This window comes from Protopterus annectens, chromosome 5.part0 (assembly GCF_019279795.1).
Source record: "Protopterus annectens isolate FY-2018-M chromosome 5.part0, PAN1.0, whole genome shotgun sequence".
NCBI lineage: Eukaryota > Metazoa > Chordata > Ceratodontiformes > Protopteridae > Protopterus > Protopterus annectens.
The window spans coordinates 1,828,853,739-1,828,873,795 of record NC_056735.1 but is presented as its reverse complement, the minus strand read 5'-3'; the positions used below and the strand labels follow the sequence as shown (position 1 = coordinate 1,828,873,795).

At 45.2% G+C, this 20,057-nt stretch overlaps 1 protein-coding gene across 2 annotated transcripts in view; it reads right to left on the bottom strand.

The window, feature by feature from the left end:
- COG6 (component of oligomeric golgi complex 6) overlaps positions 1–20,057 on the bottom strand; it is a 1,421,580-nt gene that overhangs the window by 852,088 nt on the left and 549,435 nt on the right. The gene's annotated exons all lie outside the window — the stretch shown is intronic.

Here is a 20,057-nt window from a genome sequence, read left to right as displayed (position 1 = left end):
CCTGAGAGTCCGCAGGGAGGGATGGGACTGTCCAGACATGTGTGTCAGTAGGTCTGGCGCTAGGTCCAGAATCCAAGGACTGTCCACTGTGTACTGATGAAGAAAAGAGAACCAGACTTGGTGAGGCCAGTGTGGGGCAATTAAAATCATCTTGCTTCCCAAGGATATGGCTTTCTGAATCACTCTTGGTAACAGAGGAAATGGAGGGAAAGCACAGAGCAGACCGGGGGGCCAATCGTGGACTAGAGCGTCCCTGGGTGACTCCCCCTGTGGGGAGATCAGTATGAAGTAGTTGCTGCACTTGGCATTGAGGGGATTGGCAAAAAGATCGCAGCAAGGCTGACCCCACCTGCTGAAAATCTGTTCCGCAACACGGCAGTTCAGGGACCACTCGTAAGGCATCAGAATAGCTCTGCTCAGCCTGTCTGCTATCACATTGGCCTTCCCCGGAATGTGAGTTGCCACTAGGAACCGTTGGGAAGACACTGCCCAATGCCACACTCGCATAGCCTCTCTGCACAGGGGATAAGATCTGGTTCCCTCTTGCTTGTTCAGGTACCACACAACAGACATGTTGTCTGAGTGAATTGCAATCATTCCCAGAGGGAGAGAGCTCTGAAGTGCTCGCAACGCCAGTAACACTGCTCTCATCTCTAAGACATTGATGTGCAGATGTACCTTGTGATCTTGCCACGTGCCTTGGACCGTCCTACCAAGATAATGCCCCCCTCACCCCATCTGGGAGGTGTCAGTGGTCACCGTGGCAACAGGTGACATAGGAACAAATGGTTTCCCTTCGCCCAGGTTGGTGGAGCACAGACACCAATGGAGGTCCTGTTTGCACTGATCAGTGAGTAGGATTCAAGTGGGACAGAGGGAATTCTTGAAAGGACCATTGGGCAAGGAGGAGCCATTGCAGAAGCCTCATGTGTAATCTGGCTAGAGGCACTAACATAATGTAATCTGGCTAGAGGCACTAACATAATGGTGGCTGCCATGGATCCTAGGAGCTGTAGAACCCATCTGGCCTGAACTTTCTTGAGGGGTAAAAATGCACGAACCTGACTCTGCAACACTCCTATCCTTTCTTTGGGCAGGAACGCGCGCATTGGAACGGTGTCTAGCTCTGCGCCTATAAATGTGACATGCTGTGAGGGCAGCAAGGTAGACTTTCCCCAGTTCAAGGTAATTCCTAGTCGATGACAAAGGGCAATGGTCGTTTCCTTGGCCTGAATGAGAAGATGCCTGGTGGGGGGGCGGTGAGGAGCCAGTCGTCCAGGTATGGAAACACTTGGAATCCTAGACGCCTCAGGTGAGCTGTCACCACTGCCAAACACTTGGTGAACACCCTGGGGGCTGTGGTGAGACCAAAGGGCAGGGCACGAAACTGAAAATGACTGGCTCCCAGACGGAAGCGTAAATGACTTCTGGATGCCCTGTCCATTTTGATATGGTAGTAAGCATCCTTGAGATCAATGGAGCACATCCATACTTCTTTTCCCAGTAAGGGAAAAATACACTGGAGGGTGACCATTCGGAACTTGGACTTTAGAAGGAATGATTCAGTTGGCTGAGATCCAAGATGGGTCTCAGGTCCCCTGTTTTTTTCGGCACCAAAAAGAGTCTTGAGTAAGTCCCTAATCCGATCTGGTCTGAGGGGACAGGCTGGATGACTCCTTTTTCTAGCAACTTTGAAATTTCTAGTGTTGCGTGATCCCTTTAACTGGGTGGAACGTCCGGGATTCTCTTGACTGGGGGGGGGTCTGATAGCAAAGGGATGGTATAACCTCCGGTAACTATTTGAAGCACCCAAACATCCTGAGTGATACTTGCCCAGGCTTCCGGGTGCAATGAAATGCGCCCCCGACTGGCTCCGGAATAGCACAGCCGGGCAACACATCAGGAACGATGATAGGAAGACCAGCGAAAGGAATCACGCCTGGGGCATTTTCCAGAATAGCCTCCACCTCCTCTGCCTCTGGAGAGGGACTCACCTTGAGTGGCAGGGAAAGACTTCTGTGACTTTTTGAACCACATCTTCCCTCCTCTCAGAGCCTTGGGGTAAGGCCTAGAAGGGAGGGAAAAATGAACCCCTATGGCAGACAGGGTCTTTCCCTCTTGCTCGCATCTGGTGAGGGTGTCTTTCACTTTGGTCCCAAAGAGTGAGGACCCATCAAAGGGGGCGTCAGTGAAGGAAGACTTGAAGGCCTCCGTGAAATGACACAAGCGCATCGAGGCTCGCCTCCTGAGGGCTACACCTGAACTAGCTGCCCTACTCGCCCCTTCGGCTGCATAAGATACGAGCTTCATGGACGAGTTGACAATCGAGCCAAGGGTAAACAACTGGGCATTGACTGTCTGCGCTAATGCCTCAGGTACATTACCCGTTAGAGTATCTCATAACTCTTTAAGGAGATCTCTCTGGAGCAGAGTAAAATGACAAAGATAATTCAGAGACCGTAGGGTGAAGGTTGCTGAAGAGAGGGTACACTTCCCGTACCGATCCATACTCCTGGACTAGGAGGATGGACGGAGGAAGAAGACTCAGCTACTTCCTGCCGAGTGGCTGCCGCCACCACCATGGCATCCACAGAAACCCCTTTGGACAGGAACTCTTTCCCAGGGGGAGCTGAAAGAAATTTATCAGGGCATCTGGGTACCGGTTCCACTGAGTCAGGAGTCTCCCACACCCTTCGGCAGATCAAATCTAGGAGCTCATCGAAGGGTGGAGACACCCAGGAGCGGAGGGTTGAGCCCCAAAGGCCTTGAGGAATACCGACTCCTCCTCAGAGGGGGTCTTGGACGGCCAGCCGCCTCTCTGCCTCAAAATCTCCAGGATGTCGGAGAAAGAGATGTCATCGGAGGACAACTTGGGGGACCCCTTTGATTCCTCAAGGTCGGTATCAGAAGTGACAGACTCATCCTGGGAGTCTATGTGCTTCCTCTTGAACAACTTCTTTCTTGGGGGCTCCTCAGGCACAGACTCCGAAGGGCCCTCAGAAAGTAGGGGACCACTCATGGGCTCTGCCGTCTACTGATAGGGGGACACCAGAGGCTCTAGCCAGTGGGGAGGGGACGGAATGACCAATCCGGGTGATGTAACTGAAGATCTGGCCAGTGCACTCCTCATGGTCTCGAAGGCGGTCCCCCCGAATCAGAGAACCGACCGGCCTCTGAGGCCACGTCTGGAGCTGGAGTTCCCCAAGCCGATGCTCCGACAGGAAGGCTCAAAACTGACAGAAGTCCCGAAGTATCCACCTCGGGCCCGACAGAGGAAACCAGAGTTCCGAAACCAGAGGACGGAGCAGACATGGCTGGAGTAGACGTCGGGACCGATAAACCCTTAGGAGGTATCGGGGCCGGCAGAAGAACATCACTCGGAGCAGAACACTCTGGCTCCGAAGACAAGGAGGTGCTCGGAGGAGGAACTATCGGTACAAGCATAGGGACTGGCTCCGGAGCAGACTGGGTCGGAGCCAAAAATAATTTTGCCAACACAGGCGACTGCAGGAGCCTCTGAAAGTACAGTTGTGTACACCTACCATAAATGTAGATGTTCGAGTGTCTTCACTGTTGCAGTCATGACTGTAGGGTTCTCCCCTGCCAGCAGGCAGCCCTCGGTCGGCCAGAATCCCAAAATCTGGGTCCGGCGTCGGCTGTTCAACCATGCTCCCTGACGTCAGAGCGCCAGGAGTATAAAGCTGACAGCTGACGCCATCTTCTCCAGTTTTTCTTGCCCCAGATGTCAGGAGTCCCAAAATTAAAAAGGTCCCATAACCTTTGCAAATACACCTCAGAAGAATGGTGAAAAGAAGGAAATACACAAAAGTAAAAATAAGAGGGGACAGGAGGGAGGGAAACACAGACTGCAACAGTGAAGACACTCGAACATCTACATTTATGGCTGGTGTACACAACTGTACTATTTTCATCGTGTTTCACTGTTGCAGTCATGACTGTAGGGTAGAATCCCAAAGCTGAAAGAAAGGGAGGTTGTCATAAAGAAGACGGGGTGGCTAAAAGGCCTTGCAAGACTGCAGAGGCAAAGCCTGCCCTAGACTAGAGTAGAGGGGTAGATTGTAGTGCTTAGAAAAAGTATGCACTGAACTCCAAGTTGCAGCTTCCAAAATGTCTTTGGTAGGAACTCCCCTGAGGAAGGCCGCAGAAGTGGCAGCAGCTCTGGTGGAATGACTCCGTATGCTCCCTGGGATTTGCTTTCCATGGTGTGAATAACAAAATCTGATTCCAAGAGCAATCCATTTAGAAATGGTCTGTTTTGAAATGGCTTTACCTTGGGAACTAGAAGCATAAGAAACAAACAATTGTTCTGATTTTCTGATGTCCTTGGTTCTGTTCAGGTAAAAACGTAGTTGTCTGTGTACATCCAAGGAATGTAAGATCTTTTCCCCTTTATTTTGAGGAGTGGGGAAAAGGTTGGCAAGTGGATAGTTTGATTTAAAGCCACTTTGGGAACCACCTTAGGCATGAAGGTAGGATTAGTCCTCAAAGATACCCTGTCTTGATGAAAAATAATATAAGGTTCCACAGCCATAAGAGCTTGTAACTCTGAAACTCTCCTGGCAGAGGTTAGTGCTAACAGGATAGCTGTCTTCCAAGATAAAAACTTGATGTCAGAAGAAGCGGCAGGCTCAAAAGGAGGCAAGGTTAGTTTTTCCAAAACATAGTTGAGATCCCAAGCAGGAATGGGAGGAGATCTAGGAGGTCTTAAGTTCTTAGCTCCTCTGAGGAACTGTCTCATGAGCTGGTGGGAAAAGATGGGAGGGTCTGTATTATAATGAGCAGAAATAGCAGAGGCATGTATCTTAATGGAAGAGAAAGAGAGACCCTTATGTAAGAGATCTGTCAAGTAAAGTAAAATTAAAGTAATGTTAGGAAGAAGAGGATCAGAATCCTGAGCCTGCATCCAGGAACAAAATCTTTTCCATTTTCCTGCATAAGATTTTCTAGTGCTAGGACATCTGGCTTCTAAAATGACATCCATAACCTGCTTGGGTAGGAAAGAAGAAATCAAAGGCCCTCTATTAACCAAGCCGCCAGGCTGAGAGTTCTGACATGAGAGTGTAGAACCTGACCCTGATGTTGGGACAGAAGGTTCGGAGACTGAGGTAAAACCCAAGGGGGCTCCAGGCATAGGTTTTTTAGAGTTGGATACCAAAACTGCCGAGGCCAATTTGGAGCCAGCAAGATTATCATCTTGGGCTTGTCCTGTTTTATTTTCAATAAAACTCGTGGAAGAAGAGGAAGAGGAGGAAAGGCATATCCCGAGAGGTTCCTCCAACTGAATGACAGGGCATCCACTTTCCAAGTTTCTCTGTGGAAAGTCCTGGTGCAAAAATTCTGTAGCTGATGATTTAGATGGGACGCAAAGAGGTCTATGTGAGGACATCCCCATACTGCTGTTATCATCCTGAATATTCTGGTGTCCAGCATCCACTCGTGTGGATCCGAAAGGTTTCTGCTCAAACTGTCTGCCAGGAAGTTTTGTTTCCCTGGTAGAAACTGAGCTTGAAGATCCAGATTGCAAGCTAGAGCTGTGTTCCATAAATCCATGGCTAGTCTGCAAAGGGGGTAGGAATGCGATCCCCCTTGCTTGTTTATGTACCACATAATGGTGGTGTTGTCCGTCCGTATTAGTAGTTGTCCTGGTTGTATGAGATTCCTGAAGGCCAAAAGAGCTTTCTGAATGGCTAACATTTCCTTTAAGTTGATATGCAGGTGCTTCTGATCCTTTGTCCAAAGGCCCTGCAGACAATTGCCCTGAAAATGGGCTCCCCAAGCATAATCCGAGGTGTCCGTGGTTAGAATCTGAGTGGCAGGAGGCAGACGGAAGGGTTTCCCTTTGTTTAGAGCACATGCCCTGGACCACCAAAGAAATTCCTTTTGAAGGCAAGGAAGGACGGGGATCAGTATGTTCAAACTGTGGCAATGCTGAGACCATACACTTTTTAGGTACCACTGTATTTTCCCCTCATGTGTAGTCTTGCATATGGTACGAGAAGGATGCAGGAGGCCATGTAACCCAAAGCCTGCAGAAATTTCCTTGCAGATAGTTGGGTTAGAGTTGCCAAGGTTTTGAAAGTTGAAGCCAGCTGTAATTGTTTTCCGGATGTCAGAAATGCCATCTGGGTTGTAGTGTTTAGAAGTGCACCCAGAAAAGTTATCTGTTGTGATGGTGTCAAGTTTGACTTTTTTATGTTTACAAAGAATCCCAGGAACTTGAGGAGGTTCTGTACAAATTCTAGATGCTGGAGTAAGACATCCTTGCTGTCTGCCTGAATTAGACAATCGTCCAGATAAGGGTAAATTTGAATTCCCTTGAGTCTGCAGTAAGCTACTAGTGGAGCCAGGCATTTGGTGAAGATCCTGGGCGCAGTAGACAATCCAAAGGGCAGCGCAGAGAATTGAAAGTGCCTCAATCCGGCCTTGAACCTGAGGTATTTTCTGCGATCCTGCCTGATGGGAATGTGTAAATATGCCTCCTTTAAATCCAAAGTTACCATCCATGCATCTTTGGACAGCATTGGAAGTAGGTGCTGTAGAGTAAGCATCTTGAATTTTGGAATCTCTAGAAAGGTGTTCAAGACCGACAGATCCAGAATGGGTCTCCATGAGTTTTGCTTCCTTGGGACTAGAAAAAGCCTTGAGTAAAACCCCTTTTTCCATCTCCGAAAGAGGAACCAGTTCTATGGCAATCATAGCCAAAAGAGCTTCCACCTGGTTTAAGGCCTCCGTCCATTGATGTTTTGGAAGGTCTGGCCATCTGCTTGGCCTTGGCAAGGTATGAAAATGGAATTTGTAACCTCTTAAAATCACATCCAAAACCCATTTGTCTTGGGTTATTTGAGTCCAATTTTGATAAAAAAGAGAGTTTTCCTCCGAGAGGGGCTTCCAGGCAAGACGTTCCTGTAGCCCAACAGAGGGAGTCATTGAGTTTGTTTCCTTTGAGATTGTGACCTGTCCTCTCCTCCCCTAGGGGTAGAAGCAGTCCACTGTCTTGGTCTATAAGCAGCTTGTGTTTGAGGCCTCCCTCTGGGGCGTCTATATCTACCCCTCTGAGGCCTGTCTGAAGAGGGAAAGGACCAGTTTTTTGAAGGCCAATTCCTGCTAAATCTAGGAGGCTGTACTTGTAAGAAATCTTTAACTGTTTGCATGGATTTCGCCTTATCCTCCATCTTTTTAATCACCTCTTCAGCTTTAGATCCAAACAAAACATTATGCTGAACAGGAGCATCCAATAATTTAGCCTTAACTTGTTCAGGTAAATTTTGTTCCTTTAGCCATGCATGTCTTCTAATGACTGTGCCAGAGGCCGCAGCCCTACAAGAAGCCTCCAAGGCATCAAATCCACAGTGTAAACCATGCTTCCCAACCTGTTCAGTGGCATGCAATAAGTCATGTAATTCCTTATCATCTGCACAGGCAGAAATGGAAGTAACTTTTTGTTTTAAGACAGACAAGAGAAATTTCTGATATTTAAGCATATGAAACTGACAGTTTAAAGCCCTAATGGACAAAGTAGCAGAAGTGTACACCTTTTTTCCCCATCTTTCCAAGGCTCGAGAATCCTTTTCAGTAGGAATGGGATTTTTGGCAGAAGTGGCCTTAACTCCCTTAGGACCCTGAGAAATGGTTTCAGGGTCAGCAGTATGGTTCTTGTATAAAAACTGATGGGAATCAGGAACACTGTAATATCTATCAGGCTTAACAGGAGCAGGAGGAAAAGAGTCAGGGGTTAAGTTAGCCTCCGAAAAGGCATCATCCACAATATCCAAAACAGGAGGAATAGCCAGGGGTCTATGTTGGGGAAGAAGAAGAAAATCCCTCAATCTTTTCTTGGATTCCGAATACTCCTGTCCCTCCCAGTGGAAATGTTCCCTCATTTCATGCAAAGTTTCCCCAAAAGAGAAATCCTCAGGAGGAGAAGCTGAAGGAATGGATTCTTCCGCATCAGAATCCTCATAAGGAGGAAAAGAATATTCCTGATCAGAAGAAGAAACTGAGGAAACAGAAGCCTGATCAGAGGAATCATAATAAACATCCTGCCTTGGCCTTTTGTCTGGAGGGGGATGAGAACCCCTAATCATAATAAGTAAATCCTCCTCCATCTTGAGTAACTGTTTCTGTGACTTGGGAGCCGGTTCAGAAGGGCCTGTGTTGAAGTCTTTGATTTAGAAGGAGTCTTTGCCTTTGTCTTTGGCTTTGCCTTTACTAGAAGTTGAGTAGGCCTGAAAACCCCTTCGGAAGCCGGTACCTGCACAGCGGCTCCAGACCCATCCGAAGGAGCATTGTCCGAAGGTCCTACAAAAGAGATATTTAAAGGCCTGGTTGGCTCCTCATGAGAGTCCGTTTCGGCCGTCGGTTCTGAAATGGCCGACAACAGGGGCTGCAAAAGCGCCTCACTGACGACGGCCAAACCTGAAGTTGGCTCCGCATGTGCGCTATCATCAGATTTGGACCTCGGAGGCCTGTCTTTATCCTTGCGACGTTTGTGAACTCCGGTAGCCGGAACCGTATCAGACGACATTTTGTAGTTAAAGCACCTACCAAAGTAATTAAAAGCAAAATCGTACCTTTGATAATTGTACGTTGATTGAATCTAGCACAAAACTGACAACTAGCTACGTCGTGGTTAGGGCCTAAGCAAGGAATACAGTAAGAATGAAAATCCTTATGAGGTATTTGCTTCCCACATGAAATACAATTATTAACTTTTTCTGACATCGGAGTGGAGCAAGAAAAAAGTTTCCCCAACGGGGTACTTAGCTTTGAGTGGAGAAGAAAGTCTTTGGACTGAAGTATATAGAAAAATTCATCAGGAGTCAACCGACCGGCACTTGCGAACTGCTATCACCGCACGGCAAGAAAGACTGGAGAAGATGGTGTCGGCTGTCAGCTTTATACTCCTGGCGCTCTGACATCAGGGAGCATGGTTGAACAGCCGACGCCGGACCCAGACTTTGGGATTCTGGCCGACCTAGGGCTGCCTGCCGGCAGGGGAGAACCCTACAGTCATGACTGCAACAGTGAAAAACGATGAACATCCACCCTATCAACATCCAAATCAGAAAGTCTGGAGGATTTGGAGGAAAGAGAAGGTGACTGTGATCTCCTGTCTGGATATTCATGCCGAACACTGGGAGACCGGCTCCGAATGGGTTCTAACAGAATTGGAGCCGATGCCGATTCCAGCACAACAGATACCTCCTGCGGCCCCAAGGACAGAGGAGCCAAGGAGGTAGAATCCAATTTGGCAGTCTTCTCCGGTGGCTCCGAAGAAACAGATGGAGACTGAGATCTCTTCTTCGCCTTAGAAGCCTTGGATTTAGCTTGAGAACCAGAGGAATAGTCCAAGGACTCCTCAAAGGAAGGCTTTAAAAGACCCTTCAATATAAGTTTGTTTTTCCTTTCCTGTAGCACCCTCGGACTGAAAGCATGACAAAAGCTACAGGACTCTTGTAGATGAATTGCCCCTAGGCAGTAAACACAAACGGAATGTCCATCTGTAATGGACATCTTGTAGTTGCATTTGGAACATTTCTTAAACCCAGAAGGTTTATGTTCCTTTTGATCTTTCTGATCTTTAGACATATCGACAGGCACTAGTGCACCAAATGAACACAAAGCAACAGGACCCTATGCCCGAGAAAAACGGCTAAGGCGGGAAACTACAGCCAACAACAGCAGACAAGAATCTCTAACTTAAATGATTCTTGAATCTACTCACACATACTACACCAGGGAAAAACCACTCTCAACACAGAACAAGAATATTAGACAACAACTAAGCACAGGGAGGACTAGGTCCTCTAAGTTAAATGGGCCTAGCCCGCCGGAACAGAGGGATACCAAAAAACACACTCACACAACAAACACGATAACTAGCAAGCAAAAATAGCTATTAAAATAGCTTTTGTGAGGAAAACCACAATTTTCTGAGAAAAAAAAAATTTTAAAGGTACTTAGCCACAGCCAAGCAAGACCACGTCCTAGCTACACGAGCGGCAAACGAGATCTGGGGCTATGGAGCAGTGCATCATGGGATACCAGGTTAGCCCAGCCAATTAGAGACTTCGTGCTAGAAAAATTTAGTTGGCTGAGTCAGAGCCGATGCTCGGCTCCAAACCCACGAGTAAGAATGTAGGCAAGATTGGACCACATAACATCTAATGTTGTCATTTTCATTCATTCCTCAACTGACGAGATAGAGTCCCCAGCTAGATGAATCTTGGGTAGTCCTCAAGGAAGGATATTTTGGAGTACTGCAGAACCAAAAGCAGCTCAGTTCCTAGAAATCAAATCCAATTTGTAATGAGTAATAAAAGGATGAGCATTGCACCAAATGGCAGCTGCACAAATATCATCTATCAAAGCTCTTGACCAAAAAGCTGAAAAGGTCACCACAGACCTAAATGAATGTGCTCTTGGCAGCTTAGGGAAGACAAACCTCTCTGTTTACAGACAAAGGATATGCAATCAGTCAACCATTTGGCTAAAGCCACTTTGGAAACTGTCATGCCCAATCTCTTATTTGGCAAGTATACAAACAATTGGTCAGATTTCCTGAAATCTTTGGTCCGATGAAGATAAAATTAAAGTTGCCTGTGCACATTCAAAAGATGCAGTATGTATTCACATTTGTTGGAAAATTTTGGGAAGAAAACTGAGAGATTAATGACATGATTTGCGTTTGACTCGGAAGCCACCTCAGGTAAAATAGACGGATTACTCTTTTTCTAGCAGTTTCCTTATTTGCTAGGCTCAAGCCTCCCTCTGATTGGGTGGTAAATCTGGGATTTTTCTCATTTCTATGGCAGGAATTTGGGAACTTAGTAAGAAATAACTTCTGGATATGATCCCCTGCACACAAGTATCATCTGTGATGGGGATGCCCAGGCTTCTGGATTCAGAGACAAGCACCCCCTGTCTGCCTCCTTTCAGGAGAGTTGCTAGGGTTTATATGAGAAAGCATGTCTAAAACCCTGGTTCTGCGGGCCATCTCTGCCGTGAGGGTGGCATATTCCATTGGAGTTCCCCCTGGTGCCTCTGCGAGACCCATCTCCTCATGAGTCTTGAAAAGGTCCTTGGGATTTGTGAAACCACATCTTTTTACCTCCCCTTTGATTCAGGGAAAAAGTTCTCTGAGGAGTAGAAGAATGGATCCCAATGGCAGAGAAGGTCTTTCAATGTTGCTCACTTCTGGAGAGTGTCTCCTTCGTCTTTGGATCGAACAAAGAAGATCTATCAAAAGGAGCACTAATGAAAGAAGACTTGAATGGTTCCGCAAAATCGCACAGGCAGATCCAGACAGGTCTCCTGACAGATATGCACAAACCCACCATCCATGAGGTACCCTCTTGTAGCACGGGATATCAGCCTCATGGACATGTTAGAAATGGATTAAAGGGGAGCCAGTTGTGAAGAAATCTTGTTCTGGTCCTCCATAGATATGGACCTGGAAAGACATTTGGAGAGCTCTTTTGTCACATCTCTTTGCAACCGTGTAAAGTGTGCCAAGTAATTCAGTATCTACAGGGCAAAGGTTGCGAAGGCGTAGACATTTTTTACAAATCTGTCCAAAGCTCTAGACTCCCATTTAGGAGGAATGGACAGCTGAGCTTTTTCTTAGTGGCTGCTGCCACACACATGGCATCTACTGGGAATCCCTTGCTGCAGTCAGCTCTGTCCTTTGGGGGCGCTAAAATTCTATCAGGGTGCTTGGGGATAGGCTCCACAGTATCCAGCTCCTTCCATGCAAGGCGTGAGATAAGATGTATCAGCTCTTCAGCTGGGAGTATCACCAAAGATGTCACCGGGCCAGACCCAAAAGCCTCCAGGAATCCAGACTCCTCCTGGGAAGAGGGGCCAGAAGACCATCCACCTCTCTGCTTTCAAAGTTCCAGAATTTCTCCAAAAGAGATGTCTTCAGGCGGAGATCTGGGGGACCCTTCCCTTTCATCAAAGTCAGTATCTTAAGTGAGAGATTCCTGAGGGGAACCTAAGTGTCTTATTTTGCATGTTCTCTTCCTAGGGACCTCATCAGTGGGATGATCTGGTGAGGGACTGGAAGTGATAGGAAGTCTTGCAGGACTGACTGGAGGCTTGATTGGGTTGGCTGCTTCAGTGGGATAGAGGTGGGAAGCTCAGAATTCAAACCCGACAGTGGAATACAGATAGGATCTGAAGGGGGGGGCAAGGATGTCCTCTCTCTAGGCAGAGAGAAGGCCCTCTCAACTATCTCATAGGCAGATGGTCTAGGGGAAATAAAAGCTGGTAGCACTGGATCCAAAACTCCCTGTGCAAATAACTCCTGAATCCTCCCAGGCCCCCATCCTGAGGAGAGAGAGACGGAAATGCGCTGTCCAGTGCAGAAGCACCTAGAGGTAAGGATGGCTCAGATAACTTCGCGGTCAACCCAAATCATCAGGAGCCAGCACCAATGCTTTGGCTCCGAGAGTCTTCCTGCTCTAAAAAGATCAGAGCCGGACAACTCAGGGATGTGGTCTGAGTCAGAGAACAATCTGTATTTGGATCCAACAGGGAAACCCTCAAGGATAACAGATCTGCAGGCTCTGAAACAACAGGACGGATCAGGAAAGGAGATATCAATTGAAGATCAGTGGAGGGCAGGCTCATGGGTCCAATGGGAGAATGAGCTGGGATCACCCACATCAGGATCTGAGCTCTGAGGAATTTCCTCATCATCCTATCCACCTCTGCTATAAACAAGTTCCTGGAGGACCTAAGGGAGGAGCTGGTAGATGGTGGCCTGGAATGTTTCCCTGAAGTCTCCTGGACATATCGGCGTGATCAGATCTGAGGCGATTTAGGCTTTGAGGAGGAAGGATCCGAGGGAGTCAGATCTGACATTTTAGAAATTTTTGAAGGAAGCTGGTGGTTGGAACCAAAGTTGGTGATCAGTGTGGAGACCTTTTCCTGGAGTCCTTACCTTTTGGAGCTGATTTAGGGTTCCCTTTTTCAGACCTCTAAAGGGGGTGGGGATTGAGCCCAGTATCTATAAAAGAGGAGGTAAAAGAAAAAAGCCCTTAAATACCAACTTATTACTATGGTCAGTAAGAGCTCTGGAGTTAAATTATGCACAGATAGTGCAGTTGGTATCTAAATGGGCTGTGCCCATGCAGTAAACATGCAGTAAACACACTCCCTCTCGCCATAAGAATTGGGATTCTTATGCCCACAGGAAGTGCATTTTTTTAAAATGAGTCAGCTTATCTGCCATGACTGTTAAAACAGAATATGCAGGAAAAGAGAACAAATTTTATTATTATTGCAATTTTGTTTTTAGCAAAAGAAAAAGGGGTGCAAACACTGGTATAAAGGAACTAAAGGGTAGGAAAAAAGGACTAGAAAAGGAAGACAAGTGTACTAACAATGGTACTCAGTAGAGTACCCAAGCAACTAACTGGTTAAAAAAAAAAAAGACTGCCTGATGGACAGAACCCGTGAAGAAAAGGGTAAGGGAGGACAAGTGAAAAGAAAGGTAAAACTAATCTAATGGAAGAGACTTATAACCCTTAAATGCTGAAAAACAACACCAATTGCTTGAGAGAAGGTGATCCACAGTGGAGTGGATATGGTGCAAATTAGATTTGAGGTATATTAGGTTAGTGGGGTGTTACAGGCAAAGGTAGCAACTCGAGATCTGGATCCATGTATCATCTAAAGAAAGCGGCTGAGCCCGATCCAAGGTCAGATCTGAGACCCATCAGTTGAGGAATGAATGAAAATGAGAGCATCAGATCAATTGTTAAGCACACCCCCAAGAGCTCTAAGACTGTTTCATTTCTGCCTGCTGTGCCTTCAATCTATCTATAACTTTCTTAAAAAGTATACCCATGACGTGCGTTTATGTCCATCTGAAAGTGTTCGCTAAGGGCTTTACCGGTTATGAATGCCAGCAAAACACTTTACATTTTTTTTTTTCATTTCTGTTTTAACTAGTAGTACTAGGAGAAAAAAAATCACCATGTACTACAAAGAATTATGAGCAGGTCAGTGACTGTAACTCCATATTATGCGTTCTTGACGGGTCTAAGGTCGGCTACTGAAGACAAAACACTGTGAACGGCTAGATACTGAAACACTGAAAGGTAAAATTAGCAAACTACTTCAACGAAAATAAATTCATCGAATGGCCATAGTCGGCCATCATAATGAACATAACCAAATAAGGTGGGGGGGCTTCACCCCACATCCCTCAAATATATATACCAACTCCAAGATCGCACTACAGTGGGGGATAGGGAAAATTTAAAAGGTTTCCCTTCATTTACCTTATGTGTCGCATTACTTAGTGGTTGTTAGCCAGCTATGGCTATTTGATTAATTTATTTTCGTTGAAATAGTTGTTTGCTAATTTTACCTTTTAGGTTCATAGGTTCATACTAGGCTATCTGCCCTAGGGCATTTATAAGCCTAACCAGAGTGTGTTTGGCTTTCGCCACCCATTTCGAAATTAATTTTGCTATGCCCTTTTTCGAGTTTAGTATACTGTGCCTCTGTCTAACAGTGACACAGAAGTGATACCCGGGGTAAACCTACGATCCCCCATCCAGTCAACAAGATTCCTCTCGAAAAGAGTTGAGGGACTCTGCCTAACATGGACTGGGATTTTATTCCAGAGTGAAGGGAGCCTCTGGGTTATGAATCTGTCCCTCCAGCATGTCCTAATTGTTTCAGTGCTGAGGTTCAAGTCTCTCGAGCACGTAGCTCAATGGGATTTGGATTTTCTGAGGTGCAGCATGTCAATTAATTCCGGGTTGGACATGGCTTTATACGTCGGGCACAGATCGCCTCTGAGCAGGCGGTATGCCACTGACTAGAGCTGGAGTTTCTTTAACCGGGCAGCATATGGCATCTGTTTGAGCCCTTTGATCCTCTTGGTGAGGTACTTCTGGGGTCTTTCCAGTTGCTGCAGGTGTCTGGTAAGGTACATCCCAAAAGGGGCATTGTACTCAATTATGGGCCTGATGAGGGATGAGTAAAGAGGCACGATGACCTCCCCTGATCTAGATGTGAATCCCTTCATGATTAGGTGGGCTATATAAAATGTTTTTCTAACCACTTTGGCCAAGTGGTTGTCAAATGAGAGATTGCTATCAACTTGGGTCCCCAGGTCCCTAATTACTTCTTCCGTACTTAATGGATTACCACCTATGTGGTAATTTGTGGGCACTTTGTTTTTGCCAAAGGGGATGACTATACACTTTTTGGCGTTTAGCTTGAGGTCATGGCTCTGGCACCAGTTGTCTGTTTCTATGAGGCCCTTTTGGAGGATGCTTGTGTTGGCTGGAGAGTCGATTATAGCGCCCAGTTTGCAGTCATCTGCGAACCTGGTCAGCCACAGTCTTTCCGTGTTTGCCTGTATCTCCGAGAAATATATACCGAACAGGAGAGGTCCCAGGACTGAGCCTTGTGGGACGCCACTTGTAACTGGCTTGGAGTCTGACATGGCTCCAGCAATTCTAACCATGTGGGTTCTGTCCTTGAGCCAGTTTGCAACCCCATCTAGTGACATAGAGGTTTATATTTAAGCTGGTGAGCTTATCTATACTGCCCGAGTGGGGTATTGTATCGAAGGCTTTTGCGAGGTCCAGGTAGGCTGTGTGGACCACCTTCCCCTCGTCAATGGCCTTGGTGACTGTTTCAATGAAATCAACCAGGTTTAAGAGGCAGGATCTGCCCTTAACAAAGCCGAACTGGGTAGGATCCAGTGTCTGTAGGTCCCCAATATCTTTTTTTATGAGGTCCATGATGATCCTTTCCATAGCTTTGCAGACTAAGCTAGTCAGGCTTATAGGGCAATAGTTTCCAGGATCCGTTGAGGCACCACCTTTGTGGAGAGGGACCACTGTTGCTGTATGCCACTCTTTGGGTACATATCCGGTGGTAAGGCTGAGATTGAACAGTAGTTTTATGTTTGGGTTTAGTTCTTCTTGGAGTTCATGTAGGACACAGCCAGGGACAGCGTCTGGTCCCATTGATGCTGTGTTTTTGCTTTGGAGAGGGCGGCTCTTACCTCCCATTGATGCTGTGTTTTTTGCTTTGGAGAGGGCGGCTCTTACCTGAGCATCTGAGATGTCAGGCGGGCAGCACTCTGCTGGGATAGATATTTGCCCTTTTGGTGGGGGGGGGGGGGCTTGTGCTGAACCTGTCAGCTAGGATGTTGGCAATGTCTGTGGGTTCGGTGTATTTTTTGCCATTTTGGACTAATTCTGAGCATATCTGGGAATTCCCACCCAGGTTCCTAACATAACTAAAGAAAGCCTTGTCATTATCCTTAGTGTCCTGTGCAATTTTTCTCTCGAAGCTGGCCCGTAGTTTTTTGCTAACACTGATCAGAGATGCCTTCCCTTTTTGGGATTTTGCTCTATCATGTAGTAGCTTCCTCCTTCTATTGTATAGTTTGTTTATGGCTGGGGTCCACCAGACAGGACGTCTGCCTTTGGAGGATTGGTTCTTGGTTTTATTTGGGATTGCATGATCCATGCATTCCTGAAGGTGTTCACAGAATGCGTTTATAAAGGATTCTGCAGTCTGGGCCGTATTTTCCACAGGCCTGGGGGCTTTGAAGGATTCCACCTCGGTTTTGAGGGGTATGAAATTTGCTTTAGAGAAGTTTTTCACTGTGGTTTTCTCGGCAGGGGGTGGGGTCAGGATGTGAATATCCAGTGAGATTAGTTTATGGTCTGATCTTACCAGTGAGGGATACACTTCTGGTCTGGAGCATAGAGTCCCCATGTTGGTGATGATCAGGTCCAGTATGTTTTCCCCTCTTGTGGGAGTGGTAACAAGTTGTTCCATGGCATTTGAGTTCATAAATTCTAGGAACCTTTGAGCCAGGGTGTTGGAGCTAGAGTAATGCTCCCAGTCTATGTTTGGGTAGTTGAAGTCGCCCAATATAATGGTGTTTGGAGAGACCTTCATATTTTCCAGTGTTCCCAGGAAGGCCAAATGGGGTTCCTGGGTTTGGGAGGATGGTCTGTAGCAGACTATAAACTGGAAGGCAGTTTTACCCACTGTTAGTTGCACATGGATAGTCTCTGATGCTTCGTGCTGTGCCACCAACTTGGAGGTGTGGGTATCTTTGACGAATATTGATACTCCCCCCCCCTCCTTTTTTGGCTCGGTCCAAGTTTTGGGGATGAAAAGCATGGTATGAGGTATAACCTGGTAGTGCTGGGGTGCTCTCGGGAGCCTTGAACCAGGTTTCTGTTACTGCACAGATATCGATGTTCTCCATGCTAAGGAGAGTTTCTAGTGAATGCATCTTGAGGTTTAGACTTCTGGCGTTGAGTAGCATTACTCTTAGTTTCTTATCCCTTGTGATACCTATGGAGGTGGGTTTTGAGCCTTGCCTAAAAAAGGCACTATGGGGGTAGCAAGAGCCTTTGCCAATATCCGAAAGCCCAGGGGTGACAGGTGCAAGCCATCCCTAGCAAAGCATCGTGGCTTGTTGAGCATGTCATCTCAGGCGGACAGGCACTGGATCCCCTTTGAATGACACCAATACTTAAGCCAATTGTTGAAATTGATCATCTTGTCTTCATATTGTGGCATCATTCTTGGTGAGGGTAAGATGCTACTCAAGGTCAGGGTCATACCGGCCTGAGCCACATGCTCAGAGAGCTCCTCTATGTCTCTTTTCATGTAGTCCAGGGAGGTACGTCTCAGGTCATTCACACCAGCATGGACAATGACTTTTGATGTTTCGCATTCAGTATTTAGTGTTTGTGTTTTTTTTGTTTTCGATAACAAAACATAGACCCTACTTGACATGAATGCCAAGCAGCTTGTGAGGTGAATTTCTTGGCATCTATGTCTCGAATACACAATAAAGCCATTATGATCATTGATCCACTTATAATCCTGAAGATTGATAGATAAGAGACAGATATCTCTCTCTATACATATACACACACACACACACACACTTACATTTAAACACATGCATGTGTGTGTATTTTATGTATTTATATATATATATATATATATATATATATATATATATATAGAGAGAGAGAGAGAGAGAGAAAGAATGAATGAGTTAAGCTGCTTTAAATGAAAAAAGACATGAAAAGGGAAGGGTTAAATTTTGGCATTTTGCCAACAGCTCTGCAAAGACATATCTAACAGACATTTTATTCCCTAAAAGTACTGACTTATGTTGGCATCTCACACTAGGGCCATGTACAGTCATGTGAAGTGTTAATTGTTGCATCAGATACCTGACACATTTGTATATTTTTCATATCCCCCATTGTGGGAGGCATATCTCTCTACTATCCACATTTTCACACAATGTCCAGATTTTTTCCTCATATTTTTGGTCCTTTCTTCATAAAATTAGTGATTTTCTTATAAATCCTTGAGGACTGAAGTCACAAAATAATGACATACATTTAAGTTTTAGACTTCATATAATTCAGAAAATTCATGCTCATGCAAAACCTTTTAAACTTTCTAAGTTTATAATAGAAATACTGAAAAATTGTCCCTGATTTTGGATTCTGGGCCTCTGTCTCCCCCTATTATGTTGGGCTTTGTCCAGATTTCTTATTATCCTTACAGGTTCAGAGGTATGGTAGGAGGACTGAGTACTCATGTAGCAGGGACAGGGCCCAGTTAAGTACTTCAGTGCTGTGGTTGCTAATATCAGACTATCTCAAAATATAAGAATAATAGAAATAGCATCTAGACCCCACCTCATAGGTATTAATGGTATTTAACTAACAGTTTGGGAAACACATACAATACCTATTTTTTGGCACATGGTCTGAAAAAAGACATTGGTGCTTTCCAAGTTACTTAAAAGAAATGATTTAAGGAATGGGTTGTGAAAACGATTCAAGAGCTACTTAGGGAATGTACCAACTTCTTTAAAAGGGACAGCTGAAGAATGGGATAAAATGAAAATGAATTTTAAAAAGACAGTAGAAGTGAGACAGAAAGAAATATGAGAAAGAAGTAATATGAATCATTAAGAAGAGTTGATCAGGGTTAATGTATTGCAGAATATGAGGAATCTTACAGAAAAAGAAGAGGAACAAATGCAGAGTGCTAAAGGGAAAATTTGGATGACATGCATGAGATAGTTATTGAGCAACTATTTTTGATAACTCCAGAGCACAAAAAAATTTTAGCACAATGACTTAAGCAACACAAAGTAGAAAGGGTTGACTACAAAGTTCTGGAGCATATGACAACAAAAATTACTAAAGTTCCTATACAAGTACGACAGATATTTTCAAAATTTAATGAAAATTGGTATGCAGCAGAAGAATGTGGAAACCAAGAAAATACACAACTAGAAATATTTATGGAAGACAATTTTGTCAAGTTACAGTAAGATGAGACTTAAAAATTAATAGCCAAGTTAGGAAGACTATGTCAATTCTCTAACATTGTGAATGATTCTGTGACTTTATTAAAGTTTTGTACTGGTTAAATGGACATGTATCCAGTCTAACAAATGTAAAATAAATAAAATAAATAAAATAAAATGAGGTAAAAATGGTGATGTATAATTAATAATCAACAGGGATGTCTACAGGAAGAGATGATACTCCTGTGGACATTTGAAAGCTGGGGGAAAAGTAAGTAATCTGGAAGTTCTGTTTAACAGTATTTTAAAAGGGGAGCACCATCATCTTGAAAGAAAGCTATGGTAGCTGTGTTACCTAAAGAGGGTAAAGACCCTTCTAATCCAGCTTCATATAGACCCATTTCAATTTTAAACCATGATTATAAGGTGTTTCTGTCCATACTAGCTAAGAGAATGGCAAAAGTGTCAAAATTGATAGATATGGATTAATGTGGTTTCTTAGAGAGGGGTGAAACATTTGGCAACATTAATAAAACAAGGATGATCCATAGGGAAACAAAATGTAAGAAAATACCACCACTGTTGGTGGATCTTGATGTAGAGAAAGCATTCAACAAAGTTAGTTGGGCTTTTATACAAAAAAGAATGGGTAGGATTTGCATACCCTAATAGAATAACAGGGTTAATTAGAATA